The sequence below is a fragment of the Panthera leo genome, chromosome C2 (assembly GCF_018350215.1).
Source record: "Panthera leo isolate Ple1 chromosome C2, P.leo_Ple1_pat1.1, whole genome shotgun sequence".
Taxonomy (NCBI): Eukaryota; Metazoa; Chordata; class Mammalia; order Carnivora; family Felidae; genus Panthera; species Panthera leo.
Window position 1 is genome coordinate 100629818 of NC_056687.1, and position 17809 is coordinate 100647626.

The following is a 17809-nucleotide window of genomic DNA, read 5'->3' on the forward strand; positions in this document are numbered from 1 at the left end:
TTTTTTAAGTTTATCTTTTTTTTAGTAATCTCTGCACCCAATATGGGGCTCAAACTTATGACCCCATGATCAGGAGTCACATGCTCCTCCAACTGAGCCAGTCAAGCACCCCAGGTGATACAAGTTTTGATATCACTGCTGGATTCTAGACACGTACCAAAGTTTGTGTGAGCTATCAAGTTTCCCTTTGTTAAATTCCCTTTCTGTTTAAATTCGCCAAAGCCAATATCTGATGCTGGCGATTAAAATCCTGACTGTTGGGGCACCTGAGTGGCTCAGTAGGGCACCTGAGTGGCTCAGTAGGTTGAATGTCTGACTTCGGCTCAGGTCACAATCTCACAGTTGGTGGGTTCAAGCCCCGCGTCCGGCTCTGTGCTGACAGCTCAGAGCCTGGAGCCTGCTTTGGATTCTGCATCTCCCTATATCTGCACCTCCCCTGCTCATACTCTCTCTCTCTCACTCTCTCTCTCTCTCTCTGTCTCTCAAAAATAAATAAACATTAAAAAAAAATTAAAAATCCTGACTGTTAAAGGGAACAAATCAATTAAAATACTCAAATATTGTCTGTCCTAAAGATGAAAGTTTCTGTATAGTTCAAAGCATTTTTTTATATCCTTAATTAATTAAACAAATGTGTTGTATACTTATCATACACAATTCTCTATGGTAGAGCTAACAAAGTTTGGAATAGCTTGAATCTCCTGCTCATTGTAGTTATTTTTTGTTTTTAATTAGATTCCAAGTGCCTATTCACAGCTGGAAAGCATTCACTCATGCGATTTTCTAAATGAACTGAAGCTTTTGCAAGTCAGAGTTTTTATGAGAATATATTTGTAAAATCTTCCCATATCTGTTCATTTCATTATCATCATATATGTTTGTAATTATTATCACATATATATGTATGTATATATATATATATATGTCTATGTACATTTGTCATACATATGTGCATTTGACATATAGATATGTCATATAAATGTATATAGAATTTTCATAAGCATAATAAAGGAAAGACATTATTTGAATATGTTTGAAGTTAAGTATTTCAAAATACAATTATCCAAACAATGTCTCTACTCTGTATAGTTTTCTCTCCCTCCATCCCGGAGGCCATGACTGCCCTATTAAAAACTCCTAATGCTGCTCTTTCAGTCTGAAGGTTTTGCTCCACAATCTGTGTTTAAGCACCAGATGCTCTTTTCATTTGTCTCCCAGTCGTAATTCTTTTGCTTGATAATTAGATTTTCAATTTCTGTCTCTCTGTTTTTTTTTTTCTCTCTCTCCCCCCTTCATGATAGCTTGGTTGTAAGCTTGTCCTACACACAATTGTGGTTTCTCCCCAAGAGGCTACCTTTTGCTTGCTCCTACATCTCCAGAAAAGGCAACCTGTGAGTAGTACCCAGCTCTGTCTGACCTTGGCACAGGCTCCTTGCACGCTGCACCCAGCATGAACCTCACTCCACAGGCTCCAGCCTGTCTGGGACAAGAGGTAATCTGACAAGAATAACTTAATAGCCAGCGGCAGCCTGCACACCAAGTGCATTGTTGCCAGAACAGCAGAAATGCTAAGTTTACCGTAAGGGATGAGCAGCTTTTTGAAAGTGTCTAGCTGCAGGGAATTAAAGCTTCCAGATGGCAGAATTGCTGCTGATCTGCATCCAGACACTCCACCTTGCAATTCTTCAAGACATAGTCCCATTCTTAGCAGTTCTAGGCTTAAACTCAAAAGGCAATCTTCTCTCCTTGTGCACTCATCCTTCTTCCCCCTCTTAGATGTGGAGGGCATTCTTATTTGTTTCCTGCTCAAATTATAGGCACAAACTAAAACTGATTTAAAAATAGTATCTCTAGTTTAGTTTGGTTAACAAAGAAATAGATTCAGAGGACATAGATCTGTTTTTTTCTCACCCACACTCGTGCCGCATGGTGCACCTAGCATACCTGCCTAGGCTTCAGGACATTCTTCTGAAAAATTCGTTGTCTAAAATGCTCTATGAGAGCGAGTTGGAGTGCCTTGATCCAAAAAATTAAAAAAAAAAAAAAAAAAAGCTACTGTAAAAGGCTCTAAAATCCTAATCCAAAATATAATAATGCCCCAGGATCTCCCCATCTGGAGTTCAGACTCCTGGCAAGTTGAAGCACAGGCATGGCTCCAAGCTCAATAATAGTTCAGAAAAGGCCTGGAGAGTAAGCATAGACTTCACATGTCCCAGAGATCATGCATTTTCCTTCTCTCATGGAGACACAGTGACACCATCATCAGACTTAGTTGTTCATAAAGCAGAGCAAAGTAAAACGTTTCATTTCTAAACAAAACTAGGTCAATAGTAAAGGGACATCAGCAGTATATCATCTTTGTAAAAGTTCTAATAGCCAATTTTTTCATATATTTTTTATTCCATTTGAATAATATTTTTAATTATTGGTATGTAAAAATATTATCAATTTTTTAATGTCAATCTTGTATCTAGTCCACTTGGTCATCTTATACTAACTTATTTTTTAAAGTTCTCTGGAATTTTATATGTATTTTTCCATGTGAGCATTCATGTATATAAACAATGGAGTTTTTTTCCTTTTCAGTCTATATATCTTTACCTTTTAGATCTTAGTATATTATTACATTGTTCAGAACAATATCTAAATATAAACAGTAAAATAAGGCATCTATATCTTATGCTTAAATTTAATGGAATTATTTTATAGTATTTCTGTTATTAGTGATATGTGGTGAGCAGATTAGTTCGATGGCCTTGATGATGTTAATGAAGTTCCTTTCCATTCACAGTTATCTAAGAATTTGGTTTTTTTAAAAATATCAGGAATGCATATTGAATTATAGGAAGTGCTTTTCTACATTTATTGAGATAATTTTTTCTTTTCTTTATTATTTTTATTTTTTTAAAGTTTATTTTTGAGAGAGAGAGAGTGAGTGGGGGAGGGTCAGAGAAAGAGGGAGACACAGAATCTGAAGCAGGCTCCAGACTCTGAGCTGTGAGCACAGAACCTGATGCAGGGCTCGAACTCATGAACCTCAAGATCATGACCTGAGCCAAAGTCAGACGCTTAGCTGACTGAACCACCCAGGAACCCCTATTTATTTATTGTTTAAAGTTTATTTATTTTGAGAGAGAGGGAGGGAGAAGCAGAGAGAAAGAGGGAGAGAGAAAATCTTACTCAGGCTCTATGCTATCAGCGCAGAGCCTCACGTGGGGCTCAGACTCACCAACTGTGAGATCATAACCTGAGCTGAAACCAAGAGTGGGACACTCAACTGACTGAGCCACCCAGCACCCCAATTTTTTCTTTTAAACCTATTTAGTGGATTACATTGCCAGATTTTTTAAACTGAGCTATCCTTCTGTGCTACAATATTTCTTTCTACTGTTGTGACTCTATTTACTGAACTATTATTTGAGATATCTGCATCTGTTTAGTCAATGACATTGTGGTTATCTATCTATCTATCTATCTATCTATCATCTATCTATCATCTATATCATCTATCATCTATCTCTATCCCAATCATTCTAAGACTCTCAGGGACAGACCTGTCATCTGAGAAAATTAGGTTTAATAACCCATAGCAATGAAAGAAATCATACTCTAAAGGGACAACTCAGAAAAAACTGGAAAAGATGGAGTAATTATGAGATTTGGAGGAAGACTGGAGTTTAGGTAAAATCTAAATGGCTTTGATAGGCTCAAATCAAAGTAGGTTGTATGTAAGCGAGTCAGTATCAGCTCTGGCTGTTTCTGGCTATATCTGGCTTCTGTTTCTTTGAAAACTACAAAGTTATGATAAATGTAGAAAGGTGAGTTTAGAAACCCTTACATAGCATCCACCATCTGGATTGGAAATCAAGACTACCTCTCTGTGTCAAAGCCAATTAGATCCTCCAGGCAAGAAAAGGATGTTACATTTATACTGATGTAATTTCAAACAACAGAGTTTCCGTTAGTCTTTCATTTTGAAGATAGGGAACAAAGTTTTGCACAGAATAAGAAAGTAGGCACTCCAAGAAGAAATTGCTATGATACTTTAAAGTTGCAGAGTGACCTTGGGAAAAATTGTTTCTTGTTAACTAGGCTGCTGACTTTGTCTGTGCCTGTCATCCCAGCCTGATGAACGAAGAGCAGATTTTTTCTTTTTTTTTCTTTCTCAGAGCTAATTCTCTCTCTTCCTCTCTTTTATATGTATTTGTGTGTATATATATACATATATATGTATATCTGCATATATACATATGCATTACAAATATGAACACATAAATATTTATGTTGATATATGTATAAATATGTACACATCAATGTGCACATATATTGATAATAAAGTATTTATATTGTAAGCTAATGAGAGTTTTCTCAATATACTCACTCAAACACACATAAATAAATAATTTTTATTTAGTTAGTCTTAGCTTTTATTTCACAGAGAGAGAAACAGACAGTGCATGAGCAGGGGAGAGTGGGAAAGAGGGAGAGAATATCAAGCAGGCTCCACACAGCATGAAGCCTGATGCGGGGCTCCATTCCACGACCCTGGGATGATGACCTGAACCAAAATCAAGACTCGGACACACAACCAACTGAGTCACACAAGTGTCTCTTCTTTTCTTTATTTTTAATTTTGCATTTACTTTTTTTCACACATATATAAACTTTTACTCTCCCAGACTATTTTTGTACCAAAGCTTTAATTGCCTGTAAAAGAATTAAGTAGTATAGAACCTCAACTTTAGAAAACTACAGGCATCTAAATCATTAATAATGTGCTTTTTTTTCTGTTAGTTATTTCATTATTTGTTATTAAAACAATATATTATTAATTAATGTATTAATTTCTATAACATAAAAATCTATAGAGGATAATGTAATAAAGTAAAACAATCTGTGACACTACTAAAATACTTTAACAAGTATTGACATTTTGCCAAAAATGACTCAGATTTGTTTTTCTGTAAGAAATATACTATCATATATATAATTAATCCCTTAATCCTAATCTCCTCAGTGTTAGCAACTGCATTTCAGTTATACACAAATATGTACATCCACACATGTGTGTATGAACATGTATGTGTATGTATATATAGTTAAAATGAAGAATAGCCATTACAAAAAAAAATGCACACACACACACACACACACACACACACACGCATACACATAGATATTCTTTTTTGTTTTCTATAGACTGTTTTTTTCTTTTTACTGATAAGCAATTGATAGTTTTCGTGTCCATTATTATTTCTTTTATTTTTACTATTATTGTTTATTAATATCTTGAGTTTTCTAATTTTTTTTTAACCTTTATTTATTTTGAGAGAGAGAGAAGGAGGGAGGGAGGGGCAGTGTGAGAGGAAGGGAGAGAATCCCAAGCAGACTCCACACCATCCACCATAGAGCCTGATGCAAGATGCAATCTCACAAACCGTGACATCACAACCTGAACCTAAATCAAGAGTCGATTGCTTAACCGACTGGGCCACCCAGGTGCCCCTAATATCTTGAGTTTCTTCTTGTTTATTTGATTTGTATTGCTTTGTTTTAGATAATATGTTTTCCTTTTTCTGTGTTAGGAACCTAACCATACTTACTTCAACTTTCCTTTTCATTGTTACATCATATTAATTTTGTCAAAATTATGTTTCTGTCTTTGGTTTTAGTAATAGATTTATTCATGTGTTTCTTTGAAATCTTTATGGATTTTAAGTTTCGGTTTCATCATGGGTGGAAAATGTACTATCCCGTTCTTTGTGCCCTCTTTCTGCATTTACCTTTGTCTAATAGTTTTGTGTTTGCTTACCTTTGCTCAATGTGGAGTCTCCATGTTTGAACAAGATTTAAAGGTTTTAGTTGTTTCTCCTTCATTATGGTCATAGAGATATTGAAAACAAATCAGATCCAATGAACAAACCCAGCAGTGAATTGGCCAATTCCTGGATTTAATGCTATATTTTCATTGTTCTGTCCTACTATGTATAAGGCGTTTGAATAACTCATTGTTCAGAGTCATTAGTGAGAACTTTTCTTTAGATGTGTTCTTGAATGGGGGAAGCCCATTCCAGTTTCTGGATTCAGGCATTCTGTCTCAAGCTTCCACTCTCCTCCAACACAAACTACTGTCCTGAATAAATTCTTAAAATTTTTTTAACTTTTTGTTCATTTTTGAGATGGAGAGACAGAGAATGAGCAGGGGAGGTGAAGAGAGAGAAGGAGATACAGAGTCTGAAGCAGGCTCCAGGCTCTGAGCTGTCAGCACAGAGACCAATGCGGGGCTTGAACTCATGAACTGGGAGATCATGACCTGAGCCAAAATCTGTGCTTAACCGACTGAACCATCCAGGCGCCTCTGGCCTGAATAATTTCTAATCCCCATTACTCTGTAATTCTTGCCACATATACTTGTTTTCAGAAACTAGAGATCAGCAGGCTCCATCTTCTGCATTGCTCGAAACTTTGCATTTTAAATCACAAAGATACTCTTATTTTTAAATACAGCTCTGTTCTTGTAATTTGCTGTTTTAATTATTTATAAACCATTGCTATATGTCTGCAGTAGCAGATAAGGGAGAAATTTCCCAGACATAATCTAGCAACATTATCTTGAAAGGAAGCATATTTACCTTATTTTCACATCTTTGGTCTGTATCCTTATAATTGCTCACCACTTTGTGTATATTACATCTCTGCTATATTACCAATGGTGGTATGTGTTGAATGAATGAATTATAATCAATAAATGAATGTTTCTTGGCTCAGTAGAAAAATTTTAATATAAAGACATTGTTAGCAATGTATTATACTGACATATAATTCAGGTGTTCTATCTTGTTTAGTAAGTGAAATTATGTGTGTTTTAGATACCTTTTATCTTACTTACATGATTTCCTTTTGAAAAATTACTCAGTTCTCCATTATGTTAGATGGGTAAGTCTAGGAAAATAAGATAGTATTTTCCTAGGGATGTTATAACTTGGAAACTGAACTTGACTTACCAGCACAAAGAAATTATTTTTCTGCTAAACAAGTGAGGTAGATTTTAAATTACTTCTTAAAACAAAAGTTATGTTGTTAAATTCTATAAAGGAAATTCATTAAAGAAAGATTTTTTTTAATTTGGAGATTTTTAAAAAGCATTTTAAAATAAATATATTTCTCTTAAATAATATCATTTAAACTTTATATTTTCTGAAGCAAAACCTAATTTGAAACAAGGAAATATTACTTAACACACAAATAGAAATCATCTAAAAATTAATTCATTTCTATGTAAATGGAATTATTATCATAAATTTAATTTTACAAAATTGGTCAGTTTAATTTTTACTCCATTCAGATAATAATGGGCTAGAAATTTAATTTTAAAAATGTTATATATCATTACCCTTATAAGAAAACAATTATAGTGGCTTTCAAATATTCTGTAGATATTCGTATGCTATTTTCTGACATTTTAATGGCAAAATATATATTCCCATACCCACTTAAAAGCAGTAACATCCTTCTCTTTCTCACCATTTTGTTTTGTTTTGTTTTTGATATTTTTCTTTGTTGTTTAGTCCCAGCATGAGCTGCTTCATGATTGATGAAACCCAGCAGGCTGTTAGAACCATTCAGAGAATAAGCTATGTCTTCATTTATACCTTATTAACTTAAATGCCAGGGTTCAATGGAATGTTACAATTGCTAAAACACAATCTCATCAACCACTTGGGGGAGAGTAGGGAAAAAGACTGGAAATTTACTCAGAAATCTCTGGGTATATAAGTATCTGAGCCATTAGTTATGAAAATTATCTGGTCCAGAATACAGGCTTTACCGTCTTACAAATCCAATGACAAATTTCACAGTCGCTCGGATTACTGTACTTAAGAACAAACGCAAATCTGATAATGTCATTTTTCTAGGTAGAAATCATATCTGGCCCTGCTGAAACTCTCAACTTCATGTTCTCATATTCCTTTTAACATGACTTGGAATTCACGGTCCATTATTACCATTTTTTAGCCCTAATCACTTTGCTGCCTCCTGGATGTTTACACCTAAACAGTTGAACATAGCTGCATTAAGTTGCACAACAATGTTGACAGGAATCACTTTAAATTCATGACTAGTAATTTTGAGTGGTCTCAGATGATAACCAAGGACTGCTACAATATGGTTTTATTCTATTCACCCTCTCTCCTGGATGACTCTATTTCATTATTCTTCTCTTTTCAAGTCTCTAATACTTCCTTTCTTTCTATACTCACATCTGACAGCCTATTTTTCCTATCTCACTAGCAAAAAACAGAAGCCATTAAATAAGATCTTGCAGAAGTTCCTTATCACACCAACTTGCTACAGAAATTTCCTTCTTTGGGGCTCATGGGTGGCTTAATCAATTAAGTGTCCCACTCTTGGTTTTGGTTCAGGCCATGACCTCATGGTTCGTGGGTTCAAGCACCATGTTGGGCTTCATACTGGCAGTGTGGAGCCTGCTTGGGATTGTCTCTCCCTCCTCTCTCTGCCCCTCCCCTGCTCTCTCTGTCTCTCTCAAAATAAATAAACTTTAAAAAAAGAAAAAGAAAAAAGAAATTTCCTTCTTCTTGGAAGCAGTAAGGCCAATCCTCTCACACATGCCTAAATACCTAGCCCCTCTCACCTTTTAAACTACATCATTTTTTTTATCAGTTTTTTCCTCTCTATCTGAAGATAGATATATTTTGACACTTTACTGGATTATTCTACCAGCATGCCAAAAAAAAGCTATTGTTTCCGGTTTATAAAAAATTAACAGACACACAAAATTAAAAACCTATCTTGAACATATATTCCCCCTTCTGCTGAAACACCATTTTTCTGCTCCCTTTTTAGAAAAAGAATGTTAAAGCATTTCGTTTGCTCAATATATCCTTTTATTTTCACTTACACTCCTCACTCAGATTTTTCCCTCCACTATTCCTATCAAAAATTCCCTTTTAATGTTTGTGCTAACTTCTCTATTGGTAAATACAATGATTAAGTTTCAATTCACCTGCCTGAAAGCTATCAAGAGCTTTTGACACAGATGACCTCTTTAACTTCCCAAAAATAAATTCAGTGTGGCAGAAGGTAGCCGGGTCAATTCTGTGCAACAGTCACAATGGCAGCCTTAATATGCAGAATCAGATTTTTGCATCTCCAAGCAAACTCCCTCCCATGGAATGAAATTAATGACATAATTAAAAGAAATATGCAATTGAACCACACATAATGTGTTTAGATTTATAAAAATGGAAAGAAGCTTGATAATGTGAGAAAGAGGAAGGTATCTAGGGAATATGAGAATACAAGTCCTACAAGACATATCAGAAGTTATGCCTCCTTCTCCCATAAAAATATAGTGGTGTATAAAAATTACTTCATAATCATTAAAATTACTCAACGTCTATGCTTTTCCAAGGATTCTGTTACTATTACAGATTGTGTAGAAAAACTCTAGATTCTAAACAAGATATAACTTTCAGATAAGATAGACTGTTGTGGTCTAATAGCTAAGGCAGGCTTACAGTATTTAGTTTTCTTCAGGAGTATCATTATAATATATAAATAAATGTAAACATTGCTATATTTGCACAAACACAACTCCTTTCCTTACACATAGCTAAAATAGACACAAGGGAATAATCCCTTGGAAATGTTTCATCATATACATTCAGAAAAGAGTTATAGAAGTACTTCTTTCATTTCTATGACTTTCAAATGTTTTGTTTATTTAAATTGTCTATATATTATATATATTGTATATTTATATTATTATAATATATACTATTATATAGTATATTTTTATAAATGTTAATAACTCCTTTATACATATTTTGGCATTTCCACTACCATACACAATTTTATTAAATTCACAGAAATAAAACATATAATTATACATTTATTTAAAACACCAAATTTGCTAAATACCAATACAAGTTGGGTGTGTGTGTGTGTGTGTATATATATATATATATATATATATATATATATATTGAATGTATAAATAGATGATAGATAGATAGATAGATAGATAGGAAAAAGAATACATTTGTCCTGATATTGCTTTGAGCCATTTAAAATGTTCTGACTTTGGTTTATATAACTAAAGCTATTTATGGTTCATAAAAGAGGATTCTCATAGGAAAATAAAGGTGTAAGGCCACACACTAAAGATGTTAAAATGTGTACAAAGAATGCCTGTTTAATTTTCAATAGCATAAGTGTGAAATATTCTTTTTCCCCCTGAGTTTATCATTTAGTTATGAAATATTTATGATAAAGGCAAGAGTAAAAATGAGAAAGTTACAAAGGACAGAAAATTAAAGATGTTGAATATACTTGATTGATTTTGAAACAGCAGAAAAATTAAATACTAAATACTATCCTATCACAAACTCTTGTCTTACAGGTAGAAATGCATTGAAACCCAAATGCAATAGTAGATCTTCCTGCTGTAATATTAGTTTCCTTAAAAAAACATTAATAGATATTATGAATCAAGGTTCTAATATTGATATAATCTTTAACCTTATTTTGGAGTGAAGATCAAAGGACTTCAGAAATGACAAAATTAATTCACACACACACACACACACACACAATAGCAACAATTTACATACACACGTGCACACACACACACACCCTTAATTAATCTTGACAATTTGATCTCTAGTGGGTAGAGCTAATGATCGTTAGAGTATATGACCTTTTGTGTCCCTTCCTTATCTGTCTCTACCCGTGTTAGATAAAAGCAACCAGAGAAAAATTTTAGGCTAATGTTAGGCCAGTGTTCTCATAAAGCTGGACAGAGGCAAAATGGGCTCTTTGGCAATTAGTGAGTCTTCTCACATGGAAAACATTCTAGCATAGCCCACTCTACCACTTGATTGGAAAATGTAGAAGGATGACAAGTGTAATATGTATAAGTTACACATTTACAAAGTTCAGATCTGAAAAAAGAATGACACTGTATATTTTTGTAAGTGAGCTTAATTCAGCTCGTTAGTTTTCCACTTACTTTTGGGAGTGTAACATTCTGAACTGATGGCAAACATAGTAGAGGGTTTTCCTTCCTTCTCCTTATACCTCTCGGCTCAATAGAGACCTAATTTGCAGGGCTCCATGTACTTTCATGGTATCCAGGGAAATAAGACATATGGTTCATTATGGTCCTCTGTCCCCTACAGGACTTTGCAAAGGTACATAATCCTTTCTGGTATTTGCCTGTCAGGAAAGTTTTGTGCTGCCTTTGCATCTCTAATGCTTCTGTTAACTCTTGCCTTTCTGTTTTTATCTCTACTCTGCTCTCAGCATGATCCTCTTTTCGAACATCATGGCTCTCCAAATTGACTAGCTCACAGGTACTCCATTTTTTGTTTCCCTCAGGAGCATGGTAACTATTTAAATGTACAATTATATACCATTCTGGGAGGTCCAAACTCTGTGTGTCTGTCTTCATTGTCATATATCTAGTAGTTTTATAATTATCCCACAAAATTGTTATTTAACTTGGTACCTCATTCCCCTGTTTTTCAATTGTTCTGGTATTAAGGCAGATGTTTAAACTTCTCCAAGAGGCTTACAGTCTCTCAGACTCTTTTTTTTTTTTCTTTAGGAAGCAAAAGGCATAGCCTTAGACATTCAAGGATCCCTAAGCTTAACCAGGTTTCCTATTTCCTCCCCTTCCTCCTACCACATACAGTTTAGCCTAGCATAAGACATGGATCATTGCCCTCTCTGGAACATCATCTATATCGAAATGTATCATTTTCTTAGTCTTTATGAATTCTCAGGCTCTTCTAGACCTTGGCCCAGAAATTGACCTTATCTCCTTTCTGTGTGATAGGAAAATTAGTTCTGACACTTTTGTGTATGTTTTCTAATTTATATCTATGGTATACACTATGTCCTTATGGTAGTCCAAAAGAAATGTCTACATTCTAATCCCTGGAACATGTAAATATTATCTTATGGAAAAATTGTCTTTGCAAATATAATTAAGTTAATGATATTGAGATGAGGAAATCATTTGGGATTATCTAGTAGCTCTAAATGACATAACAAATGTCCTTATAAGAGGAGGGCTGAGGGAGATTAGACAGACACAGAGAAAAGAAGACAGCATGAGGACAGAGGCAGAGATTGAAATGATATGGCTATAAACCAAGGAATGCCAGCAGCCACAAGAAACCGTAAAACAGGGTTTTTTTGTTATTGTTTGTTTTTGCTTATAGCAAGCTTTTAATACAATAAAAAGTTCAAGTGCTTTCAATCCCCCAAAATACCCTGTTCTGGTGTGGGGGAGGGGAGGGACCTCCATACCAGTGGCATCAGGGACAACACCATGAGAAAGATGAGGTCACATCTGGCCTCCCTGAGACCCAGGAGGTGGTAAGAATGTGTCCCAGATATCCCTCCACTTTGCCCCACAGTAGCAGAACTGAGAGAAAACCCATTCTCCTCCACAGGACAGTCTCCAGGGAGTGCCATCCCAGGTCAGTTCCACCTCCTCCCATGACTTGGGCTTCTGGGGTGGCCCCCACCCCTTAGAGCTATGCTCCGTGGGCAGGAAGTGGGTATGGAAAGGAAGGGCTCTTACAGTCCTGCAGCTGGATTTGGGGGAGAGAGCCGCAGCAGCTTGGGCACCCTGCTGGGACGGGTGTAGTGGCTCAGGGGTCAGCAGTAACAAAGGGTCAGGGGTCAGATCCCTGTGTGCCTCCAAACAAACCCAGCACCCAGACCAGTTCAGAACTGTGCTGTGGTCAAGGGCCAGCTTCGTCTCAGAGGTCCAAGAGCTCTGAGAAAGCATAACCCTAACTACACCTTGATTTCAGACTTCTGGCTTCCAGAGCTGTGATAGAATAAATTTCTGTTGTTTTAAGACATCTTGCTTGTGGTAATTTGTTACAGCATCCATGGGAAACTAATACAGCCTAAATTTAACCAGGATTAGCTTTTGATGGTTAAAGACAGCTAAAGAAAACCTTTTAGGAAAATGTGTGTGTGTGTGTGTGTGTGTGTGTGTGTGTATCTCAAAATGCTCAGATTCTACAAATAAGAATGTGGCTTCAAAGATTGTGATTGGTGTTATAAATTTGGAGGTCTGTTCAGGAACTCTGTTTTAGGCTGTGTGGTAAACAGAATAATGGCTTCTTAAATATGTCCAAGTTCTAATCCCAAGAACTTCTAAATATTTTATGTTTAATGACAAAAGGAATGAAGATACCAGGTAAAATTAAGGTTGCTGATCAGCTGACTTTAAAATAGTGAGATTATCCCAGGGAGTTTAATGTAATCACAGGAATCTTTAAAGGTACAATAGAGAAGCAGAAAAGTCAGTGTCAGAGTGCTATTTATGAAAAAGACTGGGCTGTCCATTTCTGGCTTTGAAGTGAATGAATATAGGCAGCATCTAGAAGATGGAAAAGCCAAGGAAACAAATTTTCTTATAGAGTCCCCAGAAGGAACACAACCCCGGATGACACCTTGATTTTAGCCAAAACCCATTTTGGATTTCTGACCCCTGGTAAGATGTCTCACATATTCATAAATCTATGTTATGTTAAACTACCCAACTTGTGGTTATTTGTCACAGCAGCAATAGAAAACTAATACAAATATTTACCAAGCATTATATTTATTAAAGACAGCTAAAGATAACCTTTTCAGATAAACATATGTGTATGTACGTCTTAAAATGCTAAGCTTTTGCAAACAACTTGGTCCCCAGTGTTGCGGTTTCTGCTATGAATTTGAAGCTGTATCCAGAAACTCAGTTGACCATTACTTTAGGTTATTTCTACCTAAGCTAAAAGGTGATATTCATAGTAGTCTATCACTGCTCTCCAAATCAGGAGAGAAATGTATTGAATACAAGAAACTACTAGGACAAGATCATTCACTAAAATTCTACCAACCTCTTCCCATATTCCTGGTCTCAAAAAGAATAATTATTTCTCATTCACTTGTCCTTCTCCGCTCCATATCTAAGAAAGTAATACCGATGTTCTATTTCTAAGCCCTTATAGTCTATTTGGCTTTGACATTGGTAACTGAGTATCATTTTCTTAGACATAATTTTCTTTATACTGTTCATTTTCCATCAAGCAAAAGTGAAAGGGCTTTGTGCATCTTTTAAACCATGAGGAACAATTCTCCTTCAAGTGTTAGAACTCCTGGCTTCACTAAGAATCCTTATATCCTTCCCGCAAACACCATTAGATGGGGCTTGGTGCTTCCAGAAAATCAAAAGCTGTTGTATCTTTCAGCAAAATATCTCAAATCTACCCTTTTGTAATTTTCCATCTTAAGAATCATGGTTAGGTGTTATTAAAAAAATAAAAGTCTTAATATAAAAAAACAATAAATATTAGTAACTCAGAGTAAGGGAGGCACACCCATGCCTCCAAAACCATAGACAGTCTCCATTATCATTTAGATGTTTATCTCTCCAGACCACTTGAAATACAAATAAATAAAAAGTAGCTGGCATTATAAGCACATATTCTGCTGAAAATTGACTTTTTATTTAATAGAAATATGTAAACACAATTTCATGTCAATACATTTTTATTTTCAACTGTCATAAAACCAACAATACCAAAGTTGTGAGGCATTAATATAATAAAAATAGGAAAAATAAAACTATTTTTCATGATAATCCAATGAATTATTGACTGCTAGAAAAATAAGCAAGTGGTGCACATTCCTAGAAATATTTTAAACTAATTGATGACATAATATGTATATATAATTTTTGAAATGTCTTTATTTCATTATTTTACATTTAAGAACATGTGATAAATAGTACAAAGTGCAGTGAGAATTGGTTCATCCTGGTAACACAGTTCACATTAGTAATGTACCAGTAAGAAAATAACTTCCCATTTCAACAAGGTAAATGTGAAAGCCTAGAGAAATGGAAACAGAAAAAAGCCTATAGTGAGCATAGATAATTTGGACTTGGAATAGTGGCAGCAACCCAGTAAACAAATACAAAAATTTTGGTGCTCTAATATTTCAAGAATATTTTGCATGATTATGACTTTTATATGGAGACTGTGTACAGAGAGTTATCTTAAAAAATTGAGTACAGAAAATAGTTTCTGTTCTTATTTTGGGGACCCAGTAAACAAATACAAAAATTTTGGTGCTCTAATATTTCAAGAATATTTTGCATGATTATGACTTTTATATGGAGACTGTGTACAGAGAGTTATCTTAAAAAATTGAGTACAGAAAATAGTTTCTGTTCTTATTTTGGGGAGACACAATTGGAGAAAATAGTAGGAGCCTCACATTAGATTAATCTCTCAAATTTTATTGAATCTATCTATCACTTTCACTTGGCAAGATTAAAGAACCAGTAACAGCACTCTGCCCATCAATAGAGACAGATTATGAGTAATAAAATTATTCAGAAGGGATTCTTCCGATGACTCCAGACAGCTTCACCTAGAGTGGAGGCCATTATTTCTGAAGATAGAAATACTGTAAATGGTGAAACCAATTTCAATAAATATCAGTTATTAATATTTAGTCTCCCAATTATTAATCAGTTAAGAATTTTTTCATTTTGATTTCAATTTTTTTATTGTACTCACTGTAATGTCCTTCATGTTTCATCCAAGATGATACAATTGAATGACCACTAAATTGACCATAAACACACCTATTCTAAGATTTTTTTTTTCTTAAATTTTGACAGTGAGAGAGAGTGTGAGCAGGGTAGGGGCAAAGAGAGACAGAGACAGAATCCTAAGCAGACTCTAGGCTCTGAGCTGTGAGCACAGAGCCCAACGCGGGGCTTGACCTCATGAACTGTGAGATCATGACCTGAGCCAAAGTCCGACGCTCAACTAAGTCACCCAAAGCCCCCACTAAGATCATTATTTACATCAAATATAAAATAAACATCACATTACTTCTCTCCTACTGTACAATATCCAGGGCATCTTGTGATAAGCCACCCAAACTACAAAGCCTTTGTAACTTAAAAGTTTTCCAGGTAAGAATGGGATAACTTTGTATTTAGTGTTTCATGACCCACAAAGTGTACGTACACATCACTGGATTAAATACCCTTGCCTGCATACTCGTTCCTGTCTGTATTGGGTTGCTCAAAACATGCCAGAGGATACAGGTAGTGGAATCAAGCCCATCCCTAAACTGCAGCCTAAAGGCATCACATGACCAAGTTTTACAGTACAATCACATTAATTGATAGGGAGGCCTACTGTAGTCTGCATTTGGTGCTTCTACAAAGCTGACAGCTTTCAATTCATACCAAACAGAGAAAAGAGAAATATATGAAGAGTTATTGTAAAAGGAAGAAAAATACAGGAGTTTAAAAAAAAAAACAAAAAACAAACCAGCTTACCTTATTTCTTATCTGTCAAATTTTCATCCCTCTTTTACTTCGATTCCCTTCTCTGTGGTGACAAGAAGAAACATCTATTAAAAGTCACTGCCAGTAAAATACCACTCTGTTAATAGTGGCGGTTCTATCCGCTTTGCTGTGGCAGTTCTTCCAGAGGCAGAACTTTCCATAATTACTGACAGAAGGAGCTTCTTCAAGCAGTGGAGATTTAGCTGGATACGAGGCAGTAAGATTGGCAGTTGTGACTGAAAAAGTAAAACACTGAAGACTAAATACTGGCAATAAATAGAAAAAGCAACTATAGCATTACTAATGTTGTATTTTTCTTATAATCTGCACTTTTAAGAACTCTAGCCCAAGATCACAAATGACCATGCAATTAATATATACAGCAGTTGGTTATCCCTAGTACTGTTTTACTGAGTGTACAAAATGGACTAAATAGGCTTCGCTAGAGCAAAAGCATGTGGAGATACCGGCTAAGCCAAAGCGTCCCAATCACACAGATTCCATTAAGGCCCTGCTGAAACAAATCTGAATTTAATTTAAACTCCACAGGAAAGGGTGCTCTTTGCTCTTCAACTGCTGTCTTTGCCTCCACACCAAGGACTGGGGCTTTTTATCAGCCACCTGGTCTTCCACAAAACTGTCTAAACTGAAATGGATATTTTGTCTTTTTATTTTTATGGTTTCTAACAATCAAGGTTCATGATCCAGAACTGCTGCAGAGACATTGCTGAGAAAGAAAAAGAGTAAAGCCTTCTTAATATCTTGAATCAGCTTCAGCAGGTTAGGAAGATTTATGAGTAGAAATCATTACTTAACACTTTATGTGTTGGATGTGAGCAGAAGCGGAGGCCCATGCCATTGCTTCCCCTGGCTTTATGTTAAGTGTTTTGGAATAAGTGAATACAATTTCCAGTAGAATGTTCTCTTTTAATTATTTCCTACTCTGCACTACCCAAGCCAATTTTGGCACAGGTTGGAGATCATAGTTTCTCTCTAAACAATTTCTTTTATTTCCAAAAATTCTATAGCATTTTTGAGTTAGGATAGATTAAAGAAGATATATGCTATGGTTGCATGGGTTCAATCAAGGTAGCATTAAAAAAAATTTTTTTTAGGGTTTATTTATTTTTGAGAGAGAGAGAGAGAGAGACAGAGTATGAGCGGGGGAGGGACAGAGAGAGAGGGAGACACAGAATCCAAAGCAGGCTCCAGGCTCTGAGCTGTCAGCACAGAGCCTGATGCCAGGCTCAAACTTGTAAACTGCAAGATTATTACCTAAGCCTAAGTCTAATGCTCAACTGACGGAGCCACCCAGGTGCTCCTTAACCAAGGTAGCATTTAAAACATTGCTTCAACAATACCCTTTTTGGTTATGCTGTATTTATAAACTGTGGTCACTGAAGCTAT